At 38.7% G+C, this 18,527-nt stretch overlaps 1 long non-coding RNA gene and 1 pseudogene across 1 annotated transcript in view; one reads left to right on the top strand and one right to left on the bottom strand.

Moving 5' to 3' along the window:
• LOC112838537 (uncharacterized) overlaps window positions 1–18,527 on the top strand; it is a 173,998-nt gene that overhangs the window by 92,180 nt on the left and 63,291 nt on the right. The window lies entirely within an intron of this gene.
• On the bottom strand, window positions 13,044–14,073 carry LOC112838534 (ubiquitin carboxyl-terminal hydrolase isozyme L1 pseudogene; annotated as a pseudogene).

Below are 18,527 nucleotides of genomic sequence, written 5' to 3'. Positions count from 1 at the left end.
TTCCTTCCTTCCTTCCTTCCTTCCTTCCTTCCTTCCTTCCTTCCTTCTTTCCTTCCTTCCTTCCTTCCTTCCTTTCTCTCTCCCTCTCTCTTTCTCTCTTTCTTTCTTTCTTTCTTTCTTTCTTTCTTTCTTTCTTTCTTTCTTTCTTTCTTTCTTTCTCTTTCTTTCTTTCTTTCTTTTTCTTTCTTTCTTTTTTCTCTCAAGATTTTATTTTTAAGTTATCTCTACACCCAACAGGGGGCTGGAGCTCAACGATTTCTAGATCAAGAATCGCATGCTCTATCAACTGAGCCAGCCAGGTGCCCCTACCAGATTGATTTCTACTTACTTCTACTCACCTTTCTCTGATTCCCTGAGGATGCATTTGGTACCTGTCCTATTTGCTGTTATGGCACCCTGTACTTGGTCTTTTCAATAGCTTTACTGTTCATAACTGCCTCTAAACTTGGCTGTCTCAACCACCAGACTGAACTCCTTATTCATAGCCGTGAGCATAGCAACTAACACAGTACCTAACACATAGAAGGTACGTGGGTAACATTTGTTGATGAATGAATAGGTAACTGAAGTCTCATGAAAACCCTAATACGTAGTAGGCAGGGTAAACCTTTCTGGCCACATTTTAGATACATGAAAATTGAGGGTGACTTAGCCAAGCTTATATTGCATTTAGGTCTTCTGATGGCAAATCTAGTGCTACTTAATATAAATGCTTCCACATTCATTCCACATTATATGATTCCACAAATATTTGAAAGCCTAGTGTCTTGGGCTCTATTATAGGTGCTGTATTGACATAATCTCTTATGGAGCTTACAGTCTGGAAGGAAAGATCGATAGTAAACAAGTAAACTAATGTTGAGTAGAGGTAAATTCTGTGAAGGAAATGTGATGTGGTGATGTGATAGAGCGGCAGGATGTAGAGGAGAGTGGTTTTTTAGAAATGGAGATTAAGGAATGCCTCTTGAAGGGGGTGACATTTGAACTAAACCTGAAAGATAAGAAGGAGCCAGTCATGAGACAAGCCAAGGAAGAACCTTTGTGGCGAAGGAAAGAGTATTTGCTAAGGCCCGCAATGGGAAAGAACTCAGTGTGTTCAAGGATCAGAAAGAAGGCCAGAATGACAAGATCACAGTGAATAATGGGACAATGATGGGAAATGCAATCAGAGAGAGCATCAGTCTGGATCATGTAGGGATGGTAGATCCTGGCCAAGAGTTTGGATTTTATTCTAACTGAAATGATAAGCCACTGGAAGATTTAAAGGAGGGTCTGGTAGTTACTTAATCCAGATGATGATAGACTGGGAGTCCTAATGATACAGGAGATTTGAATGATTAGGATTTCAGGAAATAAAATCTCATGTAATTTGGAAAATGTAGTCTAGTGAGATAAGAGCTCTAGAAACTTTGTGGACCCAGTGGTTATTTTACCTGGAGAATTACCGTGATTTTATGGTGATAAACCATGATTACCTTTATACTAATAAACCCCATATCCCAATTTCCAGCCCCTTATTTCTAGTTGCCTGCTGGACAGCTCCTCCATGATGTCCTGAGATATATGTCTAAAGGCAGATCTATTGGCTTACCCACCTACCCTACCATACAGTGGTATCCTCCTTTATAATTAATGACCTCTTAATTTACTTTTTTAACTTATAAGCATCCTAAACAGCAACCAGTGACAAAAACCCAGCTGATGACCAAGTCCTGCTGCTTCTACCACCCAAGTATTTCTCAGACTCAGCTTTATTGTCCTTGCATCTCTTCAGTTTCTCATCGGCTATCACCTGGACTTTTGCAGCCACTCCCTAAATTATCATTAATCTTCTTTACCTCCAGCCCCATTTCAAACTGTTGCCAGACCAAATCTTTTTTTTTTCCACAAAATGCAAGCTCTTTTCTGTTTTATCTCCACTACAAAAACAGTTTCTTATTGTTAAATAGCCAAATCCTATCACCAAATAAAATCCCAGAGTGTATCCTTCTGGACCTTCTTCTATGACTATACACACATACTCACAAATTAGATTATAACCTAATTCTGTTTGATGATCTGTCTTTTTTAAAAATAGATTTTCAGTATTTTTCTAAATGAGTTAATACACATCTACATCATTTTTGGTGGCTTTGTATTATTTCATTATATGGACGTACTATAATTTACTTAAATAACTTCCTTTTGAGAGCCGTTCAGATCATTTTGCTTTTATGAATGATATTATATTGGACATCTTTCTAATATTTATCTACTTATATCTCTTTCTGTTTCACTTTCTTAGGAAAAATTTACTTGAAATGCCACTTCTGATCACATGTAATTTCTTTTAATGTTTTTGTGGTTTCACGATTTATAATTGTTTTCAATTGGAAATTTTTTGGTATGAGGTATGAAACAATGGTCTCAACATTGTTTCTCCTAAAATGGTTGGCCAGCTTTCTGATTATTATTTATAGTTCAATCCAACCTTTCTCCAGTGATTTGAGATGCCAGCACTTTGTCATACACTAAATTCTTATAGAACTTCAAGTCTGTTTCTGGGCTTTCTATTCTATTCCATCAGTCTGGCTACAAATTCTAGCAAAGATGCCCTGTTGCTTTAAATCTAGTAGTTTTCTAATAGGTTTTAATATTTGATAGGCCAAATTCCCCTCTTTGCTCTTTATTTATTTGCTTTTTTTTTTTTTTTGGTATGGCAGAGATTTACTTTACCCACCCCCCTGCATTTTATTTTCCAAATAAAATTTAGCATCATTTAATCAAGTTTCAAAAAAAAACTTTGTTGAAATATTTATGTTGATTGTATTAAATTTATAAATTTTTTTGGAAGAAATTGGCATCTTCAGAACTATCTTTCTAAAATAAATCTGGTCTTATCTTGATCCTGCTTAGAAACCTGTCATACATAGTTCCTCCTGAAGGGAAAGTTATATTTCTTTCCATGGCATGTAACACCTTACATATTTTCACTCCTGCATACCTTTCCTTGTCCTTCAGAGACTTAGAAAATCTTAGATTACAATACCTCAAAGAACATGGAGTAGTCACTGGAATCTCAAAATTGGGGCAATGGAGGAGGTGTATTACAGAGAATATACTGGCAGTTCAAAGATGTAATTTGGAAATCTGTCTACCTCATTTGCAAAGTTGTAACTGGAGCTAGGAGCTCCCAAGCTTGATTGCATTTTGGCCTGTTAAGTCCATCCAGTGGAAGAACATCAGTTAGAACCTACGAGCATTCCAAGAATATGTGCATAATCAAGGCTATCTTTCTTTTAAGTCTTGGGAAAACTGTGACTTTCTAAAGTTTGGCTCCTGCCTCTTGACACTGAAGAAGAAAATTCCACTAACTGCAAAATAAATAATTTGGCTGCTTTGTGTTTAGCTTATAACATTATCTCCAAACCCTGGCCCTCGTAAAAGTTTCTGTTGGCTCTTGTCATCCCTCCTCGCCCTCCGTTGTTCTCTGTGTGTTTCCCTGTTCTCTACCATGTTACAATTCGGTGGTAGAGATCTGGGTCAGTGATAGTGGGTGAACAAGAAGGAAATGAAAGGGAACGGGGAGAAATGTTAAAAAAACTAACTTTGCAATGTTAAGACTTGCCGAGAGGACTTTAACTGTCTTTTAAATTTTCTTTTTATTTTTAAAATTATTTTTAATTATTTTTAATTTTTTAATTAATTAAATTTCAACTGCCCTTTGAGACATAGGATAACATGTAAGAATTCAAATGTAAACACTCTCATGGGACATAGACTATGATTTTTTTCAGACATCCAGCTTGGTCCTGGATATTCAGTGTACTTGTTTACATAAACTATGTTAGCTGGAAAATCTTATAAAAATTCAGTCACAGTATTCAAGCGTTGGATTCCATGGTTATCTTGCTAAAGTTGGGATATAAAAACAACTTCCTCATTGCTTTTTGCACTGGGAGGAGAGTAATTGCATGACTCTTCAATCTCCAGAGATTTCATTTGGTCAGTGGTTTTAGGTTTCCCTCCAAACCATCTTATTGGAGAGACGCTAAAATGTGTACAGTAGATTAGCTTGTGTTTTTTTCTACCTTTATTTCTTTGCCTTTTCTTTGTAAAGTTGGTATTAATATTGTGTAGTAACGTAATTAAGAGATGGGCCAAATAAAACAGAAATAGGAGATGGGTGCAGTTTATAAACTGAATCATCACCATTGAATAATCAAAAGCCTGGGATCATAGCCCATGCAAGTTGAAATGAAATTGCTATATAACAAAATAACGCCAAGAGTTTATTGACCTTTATTTCTAATGTATGTTTTCTGGATGCCCTACATGTGTTTCTCCAAAGAAGATAGACCTGCTTCATGATCACTTTTAAGATGAAGTTGTGAAGCTGTAAAACCACAACTGTTAGAGGAGTCGACGTGTTTTTGAGATGATTTTTCTAAAGTCTAGAATATCTATTTCAAACTAGTGAAAACATAGTATCAATTTTTAAACATTAAGAGTGAGGGAGGAAATATAGAGAACCTGTACAATATGGTTTTTATCCTTAAGAAATGTTATACGTGCACCACAAGCCTAGTTTCCCTTTTTGAGTGCAGAAGCTTAGTCATATAAGCAGGAATAAAAATTATAGAGCTGGGGGTTCAAGGACACTGATTGCCCATACAACTCTGCAGGGAGTTGAACTGAACTCAGTTTGAGGTCACCACGCGGCAGCAGAGGACAGAAGATAATGAGATGTCTGGGCAGTGGGGTAGCTCTTCAGCTGCTCATCTGAGAAATCCTGGCGCATGGATGAGGCGGATGTGACTCACTGATTCAACTTGAAGCAGGAAGAATGGTGAACACAAAGAAGGGGGAACAAAGAAAAATTCAGGATGGTGGGAAATAGCCGAGATTAAAAGCAGTCTTTACAGGGGACCTTACCTAACCAGGGCTAAGAGTTGGAAATGTACATTTATCTGCTATTAGTCCACTCACCAGAAGGGAAATTTTAGTAGAAATTTGAAGGGAATTTCATGCAGTAGACATGCACAGACACATTAGTAAGTTATGTCCTTTGCATAGGGAAGCTGCAAAGTTACCAAACATTATATAATGTATATTCGGATGTAGAGAGATAACTTCCGGGTTTTTTTTTTCATTGATAAAAAAAATCACAAATATACACAGAAGAGGAAAAATACACTAAACCCCCTGTACCCATTGCCCAGCTTCACCAACATTTTATCTATCTTGGAGAAAATTCTTTTTGATGAAGGAAGTTGGCATCAGAAGAGGCCTAGAAACATACTCTGAAGAGGGGCAAGCAAAGGCCCAAATTGTCAGCAGCGTTCCCTGAATCCCTCCAATGTGACATTATTAACACATTACAGTATTACTTGTTAAATGAAAGGTATTAACTCTGTGAATAATCAGGTAATCAAAAAGTACTTACTGCTTTGGCTTTTTATTACAGGTTCTTCAGCCACTTACATTTAAAATTTTTTTAATATATCATTATTTTAAACACACCTCATTATTTTAATTATATCCAATTAAATATACCTGCATCTCCTCAGCATGCATCATTATGTACTTTACTAAAAAGCACTTTGAATCAAATTGCATACCAGCATTCTTTATTATAATTTATGTGCACATATCTGCAGCAGATTTATACATTTTGGAGATTAATTATCAAGAAGTTTGTTTAGACTTCCAGTAAATGTGAAACTTAACTTGAACTTCAGTATACTTTGGTATTTATAATTTTGTGGTATTTTCTAATATCGTCCTGGAAGACACCGCTTTGTTTTTTCATCTGAGGAGAGCATGGGTACACGAAGAGAAATCATTACAATTACCAGATCCATTTGTGCCCAAGTCTTTACATTTTTTCACCTCTCTCATTTTTGATTCTCCCAAATAATAGACTGAAAGATTGTCTATGACTCAGTCCCAATCACATGAAAATAATATTGCTAAGTTATAGGAATATAAGAAAATATAGCCCTTAGTGATTCCTTATTGCTCCTGTTGAAGGATTTTAGCTCTTTTTACCCAAGGGTTTAGCCCACTTTTTATATCTGTTTTTGCATCACTCACAGATAAGCAGATGAGAAATTATTACTGCCGGTGTTTGGCGTGTGATAGAGTAGTGCAAGGATGCTTAAACTAGAATTCAACATGTTGTTCTTACATTCTAGACAGCAGTCTACTGTCAGCTACCACCCCATCCCTGTGATTGTTTATAACAAACCGAGCCACTAAATAAACTCACAAAGGAAAGGTTCAATCTCTAGAGGTGTTGGAGGCAACCTGTTGGTCCAGTTTGATGCTAATGTCTTGATTGGTTCCCATAGCCCAGATTCCAAATCTTTGGATTGACTCTGTGACTTGAATCCTTAACCTTTCTTCAACTCATATCCACTGGTTTTTGGCATATTTCTTTATTTCCTCCAGTATATGAACCAAAGTTTTCCTGTGTGGTTTCTGGGTTAACTCATCTCTCAAGCCTTGGCATCTCTTGTTTTCTCAAGGGAGGATGCCTGTTGTTAGAGCAGCTCTTTGCTGTTCCCCACCTCCCTCCTTTCAAGGGAGGGTAAGAGTTAGAAACTGGGTTATTCTGTGACCTGGGGTATGTCAGTTACATTCTCTAATACCAGTTTTATTCCAACTGAGGGATTTGTGACTAGGTCATCTCTAATGGCTTATATTCTCTTTTGTGTTTTTGAAATATTTGCCTTTTTTTATATTACATGATTCTGTATGATTATATTGTCATTGTAAAGGTTTTAAATAGTACCCAGATATACAGAAAATGATTGTAGAGACCTCTTAACTTCACTGCCCCTCCTACCCCTCCTTTTATAGCCAAAGATAACTACTCACACTAACATTTCTTGATTAATTTGTCTAATAAAACTTTGTCAAACAAAGTTGATTCTTTGTGACCTTTTAGCAGCTATAATTTGTGCATTCTATTTTGAACACTGTTAGTCATTCAGGAGGCTGTGCTGGTGAGGAATGGTGTGGGTGATCGAAAAGGCACGAGCTTTCAGCAGAAGATTTGAAATACAAACAGTGAATTGTTCTTGGTTTGAATAAGATTCTGTGAAGTTAGTTTTTTCCCTTTCCAATGACAAGAAAACTTGAGGGGAAGGAGATGGTGGTAAGGGAAGAGGGAGGAAAAAATGTTTTCTGTCATTTTATAGATTTCCATGTGTAAAAGTGGTCATCAGAAAGTTTATTTCCTTCTTCACAACAGCCCATGAAACTTATGTGTTTAGTGGTATATTTTGGATTAAGTTTTGTGACTTCAATGACTAAGTTTTCCATTGACTAGAATGAGAACAAAGATTATGGTGAAATTCTTTGTTCATAAATAGATGTTTCTCTAAAAAAAAGTTTTCTGTTAAAATGATAAAGCATGACAATTTCTAGTGGCAAATTATTGTATTAACAACATAGTGCATGAGAGCAAAATTTAAAGAAATACAAATACACTGGTATGCTCTGGTTCCCTTGTTGTTACTAGTATTACCTATTATCAATAGCTAATTATTTGAGCAAAGTACTATTGTAGAAAACAATTTACCTACCCTTATCAGACCCCTTATAGAGTGAATATAGTTCCAAGGCTTTTAGAAAGTGACTTGAATAGCATATGAAGCTCTTTTGGTTCCCTTTCTATCATTAATCTCTTCGTTTTAGCAGATGGTACTTAGAACTCATTTTACATAAGAATTTATAAGAATGAATCCCATTTTAAGTTTCAGTTTTTTTGCTTCTTTGCCCCATGCAAAATTAGATTAAAAAAAGACAGTTCCTATATGTTTTAAACATGAACTTCAGTAATTTTTTTTCCCCACACAGGAAAATTTAACACATTTTTCTTCTCATTAAACAACAACAATAGCAATACCAAACCAAAACAAAACACCCCCCCAAAAAACACAAAAAAACAGTGACTAGCACTTACAGCCAAACTACTAAAGATTATGTTACTGAAAGTAAACAATTTTACACCTCAAATTTTATACCTAACCAAATTTGTGTTCCAGTGAAAGAACCAAATAAAGATATTTTGGACATGACCAGCAGATTACTTTGATATTCCAAAATATATTGCTGTAAAACAATAAGAAAAGGAAAAACAAAATGAATACAGCAACAAGAAATATTTGGGCCCAAAACTATTAAAGTTATCACTGAGTCTAAAGAACTATTTGACACATAATAAAGAAACAGTTATTAATAATAAGGAACTAAAATTCCAACCTATAAGTAGTAGATGTAGGAATAGAGGGATTAGAGAATAGGAAGCCAGAATTCTGGTGGGACCAGAACTGAAGATGTCTTGAAATTCTTGCCTTGATCAGGAAGATAATAGAGATCCTGATTATTTCTAGATATTGAGAAGATACATATGTTTGTTTATTTATTTACTTTTAATATTCTATTTATTTATTTGACAGAGAGAGAGAGCACACAAGCAGGGGCATCAGGAGAGGGAGAAGCAAGCTTCCCGCAGAGCAGGGAGCCCAATGCGGGGCTCAATCCCAGGACCCTGAGATCATGACCTGAGCCAAAGGCAAACACCTGAGCCACCCAGGTGCCCCAAGATATATATATTTATATGTGAATATTAAAATGTCAAGGCAACCCCTAAGAAAAATAGGAAAAGAATAGAATACATGTCTTTTTAAAACATTTAAAAAAGAAAAAATGGAACAACTACATTAATTCAACAAAAGGCAGAGGACAAAAGAGACTGATGGAAAAGAATGATAAATGGAAAACATGAAAATAGGTCGTCAGAAGTAGGTCAGACATAGAAGTAGTGACACTAAATGTGAATGGCTTACATTCTCCTGTTTTAACACGCTCTTAAACTCTGTGACATCCCCAAATAAAAGCAATAAAAAATGTTTGACAAGAACATGCAATAATCATGAAGTTTATGCAGGACAAAGTTATGAAATATAAAGCAAAGCAAAGAAAAAAAGGAATGATGAAAATATAGAGAAGTGGACAACCCACAATCATAGTGGGAGAATTTACTATAACTTTCTCAAAAATGAATAAATTCAGGAGATAGAATTTTAAAACACATTTAACAACCTTGCTATAACATGTATAATTCACCATTTTAAATATTTATAAACTTGATGATCATCAACTAGAGAATTGACACAATTTTCAAGCATCCATGGAACATTTACAAAATTTGATCATATGTAAGTCTCCTAGGAAAACCTCCATAAATTCCAAAGAGCAGAAGTCATTCATATTCTCTGAAGAAAATATAGTAAAATTAGGGACACCTGGGTGGCTTAGTCAGTTAACCGTCTGCCTTCAGCTCAGTCATGATCCCAGGGTCCTGGGATCGAGCCCTGCATCAGGCTCCCTGCTCCGCGGGAAGCCTGCTTCTCCCTCTCCCTCCTCCTGTCGCTCCCCCTGCTTATGTATGCTCTCTCTCTGTCAAATAAATAAATAAAATCTTTTAAAAAATATAATAAAATTAAATAGTAACAACAAAAGGAGAATCCTCTAGCCTTAATCTACATATTTCAAAAAAAAGGATAGACTCTCTTCTAAATAACTCCTGGTTTAAAGCGGAAATAAAGACAGGAACTATTAATCATTTATAAATAAACAAAGCTCTACCAATCATCTCTTGTTGGCTGTAGCTAAAGCAGCACTTAGAGGAAATTTTATAGCCTCAGTTCACTTATTAGAAAATAAGAAGGGATTGGAAAATTCAGTAATTGAGAAAAGAAGCAGTAAAATAAACAAGAATGTACAAGAATGGAGATAATAAGTTAATGACATAGAAAAAACAGAACAATTGACTTTCTCTCTAAAACCCAAAGCTGCTGCTTTGAAGTGGTATATGAAGCAGACAAAACCTTTGTTGAGTCTGATCCAGAGAAAAAGAGGTAAGATACAAATATATTGTAGAAACAAGGGTGAGGACTTAACTACAGATTGAGAGGAAATCTTTAAAAATCATAAAAGTATAATGTCTTCGACCTTGAAATAACATATTCAAAATCTATTTGAAAAGACACACTTTTCTAGTAAAATGTAAATTACTAATATTATGTTAAATGGTGATAGAAAACCTAAAGAGAACAATAGATGAAATTGACAAAATAATAAAAAAAAAAATCAACCCTCCCAAAGATACGCAGTCTTAACTATTTTATGAGCTTTAAATCAACAAATGCTTAAGGACCAGTTAATCCCTGTTGTAAATAAATAGAAGGAAATCATCCCAACTCAGCTATCTTTATATATACAGTCAAGATACCCAAATTGACAGTGACTGCATGCATACTCAAAATGACCACTTCGGGACAAGCTTCCTTATGTACATAAATCTAGAACTCCAAGTAAAATAGTATCAAGTTGAATTCATTATTACCAAGTAGTATTAATCTCAGGAATGCAATAATAGCTGAACACTAGGAAATCTTATTAATGTATTTTACTACATTAAAAAGTTGGAGGAAAAACCATTGGTTCACCCCAAGGAGTGCTAAAAAATGCATGATATAAAGTCCACATCTATTTGTGATTTGAAATAAAACAATTCCTAGGTTAGTCAGAGAAGGAAACTTCATTAACTTGGTAGAGGGTATCTACCAGAAATCTAAAGCAAATACAAAATTATATGGTAAAATAGAGTATACCATTGAAAGCAGGAATAAGACAGGAAGGCTTATTATCACTACCCTTACTCAAAATAATAATAGATGTCCTAGCTGAAGCTTTTAGATAAGAATAAAAATAAGAAGAAACAAGGAAAGAACAAAATATTTCATTATATATTATTTATATAAATTTTATTTATATAAATACTATATATGTATGTGTGTGCATATATATATACACATATATATATGTGTATATATATATATTCTGTCTATAAAATCCAAAAGAATCTGTTGAAAAACATTAGCACTCTTAAGAGTATTTAGTAAGAATTACAGTATCGACTTATCAAAACCAGTCGCTTACCTGGATCTTCACAGTAAGTAATCAGAAAGTTTCATAAAAATGCCTTGTGCACAAAAGCAACAGAAACTATTAGGAAATGTGTGTGCCTATATGAGGAAAAATATAAGATGTAACTGACAGTCATAGAAACCCTCTAAAAATTAAAATAAAATACCATGTTTCAGTTTGGGAACACTTAATGTTTAAAAGGTGTCAGTTCATTTCTCTCTGGTTAACCTATAAATTTAATGCAGTCCCAGTTATAATTCCAGCACGATTTTTTGTGGAATTAGATATACTGATTTTAAAATTTTTCTGGAGGACAAAATGTAGGATGGGGGTTATATATGTATTCATTTTATTGTGGATTTTTTTAAGATTTCATTTATTTATTTGAGAAAGAGCACAAATGAGCACAAGTGGGGGGAGGCAGAGGAGAGAGGGAGAGGAAGAAGCAGGCCCCCCACTGAGCAGGGAGCCCGATGCGGGACTTGATCTCAGGACCGCAAGATCATGACCTAAGCCAAAGGCAGACACTTAAACTGAGCCACCCAGTCGCCCCATATTCATTTTATTGTTGTTCTTTGTATCGCACACATATTTTAAAATTCTTATTTATCTCTTTGATGTCTAGTAAAAGGTTTAAAAGAGAGAATGTACAATATCAGCTATAAAGATTTTGAAAAAAGAACAATGAAAGAGGACTTGTTCTTCCAGATACCAGACCATGACATGTAGCCATACCAATTGAAACGGTGTTGAAATGATTGGAGAGAAGATAGATGGCTAATTGCAATAGGCATTAGAGAGTCCTGAGCAAGTGTGGGTATTTATTATATGGACAAGTTTGAATTTCAGATTACATAGAAAAGTGCAGACAATTTCATAAATGGTGCTGGGAACATTAGTTTTTGATTTGGAAAGAAAATAAAGTGAGAGCCCTGTCTCTTAGAAAAATGAATTTCAGATGCATCAAGGAGCTAAGTGTAAAAACTTAGTGGAAAAGTCCTTTTTGGGATGAGGCACAAAACTCGGGGCCATTAGGAAAAAAAAAGATTAGCAGATTTTTATAACATAAAATTAGAACTTCTATAGAATAAAGGCAATAAAAAAAATCTATGACCAAAAGTTTGTCATATAGTGTATTTGTAGCTTATGTAATTCAAAATGGATTATGATCAATAATATATAGAATTCCTAAAACTTGAGAGAGAGAATATTAAGCAGAATCCATGCCCAGCCGAGAGCCAGCTGAGGGGCTCGATCCCATGACCCTGAGATCATGACCTTAGCCAAAGGCAGATACTTAACTGACTGAGCCCCCAGGAGCCCAAAACCCAACATTTCTTTTAACTCAGTATTCCCACCATGTGCACAAAATATACACACCTGAATGTTTATGGCATTATCAATTGATCTAAGTAGGAGAATCCATAGTAACTTATGGAACATCCATATTCTTGAAAGTTAAGGGGCAGTTAAAGAGAAAATGAGGCACTACTAACCTGAGAAGATCTTTGACATATAATATTTCTTTTCTAAAAAAGTGACAAAACCGTGTATAAAGTATAACCTCAACTATATAATGTGTTAAAAAAGGCCAAAACAGATATTGGTAGAGGTATACATATCTGTGTGTGTCTGTGTGTGTGTGTGTGTGTGTGTGTGTATAATAGATATAGTAGGAGAATATATATATGTGTGTGTGTGTGTATATATATATATATATATATATATATATATATATAATAGAAAAAGAACTGGCAGGACACATACCAAACTGTAAAGAGACCATTCTTGTGGAGATGGGAAAAAGATGTGGGAGAGGAAAGATGCACATTTGTTGCTGATATTTATATCAAGTTGTAGATAATTTGAAATGTATTGATTGATATATTTCTTATATTTAAAAAAACTATCTCCTTTTCAAACTTCTAATTATTAAAAGGGAAAGTCATGGTTTCGCTAGTTTATATTTGATCTATTTTGTAGATGACGTAGCGTTGCAAAAGGGAATTACAGCCTTACATTTTTTTTTTTCTTAATCAGCAGAAAAGTTTTATTTCTTTTAAGGACAAACAATTAAACCACATCCAAGGCCTTAACTTACAGACACAAACTAAAGTAGTAGCCATTTAAAGCATTAGCTATTGAGGTACAATACATACATGGGGGGGAGGGGAATGCTTCGCCATCTGAAGCTTATACCAAACTGCTCTATCAACAGCTGAGCTCTGCTAGTGCTTGGGTGTGGCCAAGGGGAAGAGCGTATCTGCAGAACCAAAGGAGAACAGTTGTGTTCCACAAGTACTGAAGCATTTTGGACTGCATTGGTGAGGGTGGGTTTCATGTATAAGGGAAAGGGGTGGGAAAAGGCTACATCCCCCTCAGGGCATTAGGCTGCCTTGCAGAGAGCCACAGCAGAAAAGCGGACCTCCCCTTGCTCACGCTCGGTGAATTCTCTGCAGACCTTGGCGGCATCCTGCAGCAAGGAGTCCTCTGAACTGGTGCCATGGTTTACGGGGAAAGGCATTCGTCCATCAAGTTCATAGAGATGGCCATCCACGTTGTTAAACAGAATAAAATGAAAATTCACTTTGTCATCTACCCGACATTGGCCTTCCTGTGCCACAGCATCATGGGCTGCCTGAATGGCCTCGTTCTTTTCAAAGCATTTTGCTCAGTCTTCAGGGGACAGCTTCTCCGTTTCAGAAAGAAACTGTTTCAGGACTGACCCATCCTCAAACTCCAGTTTGTCTCGGTTATTGGCCACTGCATGGATAAGCCCGATGGTCCCACAGGAGTTGCCAGTGGTCTGCTTCATGAAGTACACCTTAGGACTGACTTCTTGTCCCTTCAAGCTCTTCAATCTGTTTTTTCCCGAAGTTCTCATGCTGAGCCGTGAGGGGAAACAGCAGCAGCAGCGCGCAGGCAGGCGCAGGCACCGAGCCCAGGGCCTCCTCCTCCAGCCCCAGGACGTCCGCGAAGCGCCACTGGCCGGCCACCCCCAGCCGGGTCAGCACTTTGTTCAGCATCTCGGGGTTAATCTCCATCGGTTTGAGCTGCATCTTCGCGGAGCACAGGAGGACCCAGTATCAAGAGAAGAGGAAAAACAGCCCAGCCTTACATTTTTATTACGTGTAAGCTCATGATTTTTGCACTCAGGACTGTTCTTTGGGTGACCAGAATGTGCACAGAACACTGGATCCTCAGGTACGGTGCCTGAGGGGCGGCCTGTTCTCACTCCAGGATTACTCTGGTTGATTTGCCTGAAGACCGGATGCCCCCTGACAAAGTAGAGGCAGAAGCACAGAGCATCTTGCCCTCGTGCTTTTGTGGACCGCCCTAGTCCACTGAACAGAAATTCCTTTGCAGCGAAGGTCAGCCTGGTGCTGTTTTGTGTGTAGCAGATGAAAAAATCACTGGAACCAAGAGCTTCTGTGAATTTCACATGCAGAGACACACGCCTCTTTGCCCTTCCATGTTTGCAAGATCTGTCATTCATGGAAGGAAGTTAGGTCGTCTGAAATAACTTGCTGTATGACTAGCCATAGTGGTTGTTATCACTGCTTTGTACTCTGCCCTGGGACGGTAACAAATTTAGACTGTCCAGTATAGTACAATTCCCAAAGCAATTTCTCTCTTTGTTTCTCTTTTTTTTCCATCTCCCTCTGTCTGTCTCTCAAAAGACAGGCATTTTTTTAAAATGTCTGTTTCCTACTTTAAGTTACATCCATTTCTGTCCACGAATCTTAAACCAAATAGTAATTCAACATCAGATTTGTCAATATGAACACAAGAAGCTTAAAATTAAGGAAAAAACAACAACAAAAACAAACAAAACAAAACAAAAAAACACCAACCTTCTGCCCTTCTTTTCCCTTAGGAGAGTTACCCTGTGTTGGAGCAGAAAGGGGGTTGCCCTAGGAATCCAAAAATCGGTTTGAGGCCTGCCTTCCAGGATCTTTTGCAAGTTACTTCTCCTAGGCTTCGCTTTATGTCAGCTGTAAAATGGAGAGATTGGGGGAATCGAGGAAGACGGGGCGGGGGAGAGGATGTAGATAATGAAGTAGAAAGGGCTTTGAAAGGTGTAAAGGACAGACCAGCGTGAGACTTTATACAAGCCCATTGCTCCCCTTCTCTCTCTCTCTCTCTCTCTCTCTCTCTCACACACACACACACACACACACACACACACAACACACAGGGCTGCATGCATGCTTTGGATTTCTATTCTCTTTCATTTATGTTCCCTTTAAAGTAGGCATTTGAATCCCTTGAAACACATTCAGCTTTGTCTTTTGTGACACCTACCCATTGATCTCCCCAGCATCTGAGGCCTTGGATTTACTTGGTTCTACCTTTTAGGCAGTCCCTGTTTTCTCCCAGAGGTGCATTTAGCTTAGTGTCAAAAGCACAGTGTGTTCCCTTTTTTGTTAACTTAACCTCTGTGTTGTTTTTTAAAAATCAGATTTGCAAGAACAGGGACTCTAGAAAGCCTGTGATATGTAAATATTTAGCCAGGCAGATAGGGATAGTGAGCGTTTTTCTCTCTTCACAGAAAACATGATTTTATTTGCTAAAGCTGTAATCTTGTTTGATAATCCATCAGTTTATTATCAGCTATGTGGTGAGACATAATGCCACAGGGAGATAATGAAGAACCTTCACCTGATACTACGGGGTTGATTACAGTGACCGCAGGAGAGAGAGTCTTCTGGAAGGGATTATGTTAAACATAGCCTTTCTATTTACAGTTGATTTCCTCCGAGCGCTTTAACCGTTCCGCTCCCAGCCTAGGTAAGTAGGTCATCTGAAAAACCTTCAAAGAAGAGCGTAGCCTGCAGGTGTAGAATGACGAGACATGTCTCTTTCTCAGGCCTCATTAAGTCATTGTGTGATGCTCAATGCATTTATGAATCAAAGAAAAAAGAGATACTAAGGCCCGGCATTGAAGACCGTATTTAAAACAAACGGAACCCAGAGAAGTCCAGTTTGGAAACGGGCAGGAGACCCTTCCGCCCAGCTCTACGTGTTAAGTCCAGTAAACCAGATTGATAAACTGAAATTTTAATATAACCCCAATTTGTAGGACTCTCAAGGGTGGTATGTGTGGTTTTGGAACCAGGAGCAACACCCCACTAGGATGACCCTCCTGGTGGGGCAGTGGGAAGGCACAAATCCTCAAGGGGGGCAGGGAAAGGGGGAGAGGGGAGGTGCCCCCAGGGCGCTGCTGGCTCGGAAGAGACAAGCATTACTTTCCAGCTCTCATCTTGGAATTTTTTTCTTTCTTTGAAATGTCTCTTCTTAGGATTATCCACTCTGCAAGATGTCTCCCCCTGAAATCCTGTCTTCAAGGGGCAGGCCTCCTGAAAATAGAGGCTGTGTGTTCGGTCGTTCTAGATTCTCTCACTTGAGCCTCTCCTGAGAGAAGCAGATGAGCAAACTGGGTTTCCAGGAATTTAAGATCTTGCCACGTGAGGTATCTTTTGCTCCCTTCCCACCTTCCCTTTCCTCCTTTTCTTTTTCCTCGGAAGACATTTTCTTAAAAAGGTAGATTCTGAAGCCGATGCGTGGTTTTTAGATCCCTGGCTCTGCATGACCTTGGGCAAGTTACTTATCTTGGAATGCCTTGGTTCTCGGCGGAACAGTGAGGACCACAGTATTAGTTGCGTCCTACCGTTACTGGGAGGCTAGAGTTGGTTTGTGCCCGTGCAGCACTTAGCCCCGTGTCTGGCACACAGCAGACAGTGAGGTTTAGTTCTTGCTACTGCAGTTGCTGTTTCCTTCCTTCCAGTCCCTGCTTTGTCCCCTCATCACACATGAAATGAATGTCATCTCTGTGATAGGCATTGTGGCGGGCTGGGGAAATGAGGGAGAGAGGCTCCCTTTTCACTGTCTGTGAGGGGACGGGCCATCGGAGAAGTGTAGGCGATGGCCACATGATAGAGGTGTGTTGCAGCCTCCAGGTTATCACAGCCCAACTGTTTGGTGCCTGTGGTTAGCTGGGAAGGCCTCCTGAGGAGGAGACCTGGCATTTGAGTTGAACGCTGGAGAGGAAGAAGTGTCCACTTGGCCAACAGTCAAGGGACAGGTGTTCTAGGCAGAGGGGGCAGCATGCGTGGAACCATGGCTGTGTGTGAAAGACCATGGTGGGGATCGGGAATAAGAAGTTTTATTAGTAGAACTGCCCTAACAGAATACCGCAGAGGGGGGTGGCTCGAAACTAACTTTCTCACAGTTCTGGAAGCTGAGAGTCAAGATCAAGATATCAGCAGGTTTGGTTTCTTCCGAGGCTTCTTTCCTTAGTTTACAGATAGCTCCTTCTCACTGTGTCCTCACTTGGCCTTCTCTCTGTACCCTAATCTCCTCTTCTTATAAAGATACTTGTCGCGTTGGCTAAGTTCCCGCCCATGTGACCTCATTTCGCCTAAATTACCTCTTCAAAGGCCATCTCTCTAAACATAGTCACATTCTCAGGTACAAGGGGGTTAAGGATTGCACATTTGAATTTGGGCAAGGGACACATTGCAGGCCCTCACGGAAGGCATCTGTGAAGTCTGGCTGGAGTCAGGTGCATGTGGCTGAGTCTCAGGGAACGCCGTCGTGATGCCTGGATCTTGAAAGGCCGGCTTCTCATCAGGCTAAGGAGGGCGTCGGGGACTGGGGGTGGGGGCCTGGGAATGGAGCATGTAGGCTCTGTGGGCCCCCTCAGGCTGAGGGGTGAGGTGCGGACTGGAAGGAACCACAGTGTAATGTGTCAGAGGAGACACTGGTTTGAATTCCAGTTCTGTTCCATCACTCCCCAGGGCTTAGGTGGTAGTTGAAGGGAGGTAGTGATTCCCCAGCATGAAGAAGGCCCCTGAGAACAAGGATGTGTGTGGGTGTTGGGGGGGGCAGGTGCTCTGGCTGCATCAGGCTTGTCAGGCTGGCGCACGTGAAGCAGCACCTGAATAACAGATGGAGCGGACTCTGCTTTTTCCATTTCACCCCAAAGGCCCCTCAAGTGTTCCTCACATAATCACGTGTCTTACTACCATAGTTTGTAAATGAGAGAGCAGCCTCCCTTTCGGGCTCCTGCCAGGTAGAAATACACAGCCACGCCGTGCTGTTGACAGTCAGAGAATGAGATAATGACCCCTCTCCATTTTTAGAATCCAGCTCAAACTCAAGCGCTTCAGTGCAAAAAAAAAAAAAAAAAAAAAAAGGTGCCGTGCTGGGAAAGCGGCATCGTGTTGTGTGGGTCCCGTTTTGTTCGGAGCCCGGAGACGGGTGTTGCTCTGGTTGTCCCTGTGCGTGCTTGTAGCTGCTTGGGCACACATCACTTCGTCTCTTTGAGACTTGGGCTTCTCTTTTGTAAAAAGGGGAGAACGAGACATACCTGACTAGGAACGGGGGTGAGGATTCCTGAGAAAACGTAAAGCCCTTTGTAGTTATTAACGCATTATGCAAATGTCAGCTCCTAAGATTAAAAAGAAAAAGATTCAGAGTGTTCGCATTTGGCAGTTTTGGTGACTGGGTAGAAAAAAGGAAGCGTTTCGATTCCAACCCCA

Source organism: Callorhinus ursinus, unplaced genomic scaffold, assembly GCF_003265705.2.
Source record: "Callorhinus ursinus isolate GAN/ISIS: 27379988/994484 unplaced genomic scaffold, GSC_fseal_2.0 scaffold113, whole genome shotgun sequence".
NCBI classification, from domain to species: Eukaryota; Metazoa; Chordata; class Mammalia; order Carnivora; family Otariidae; genus Callorhinus; species Callorhinus ursinus.
The sequence above is the reverse complement of the archived record's forward strand: the minus strand, read 5'-3'. Positions and strand labels throughout refer to the sequence as shown.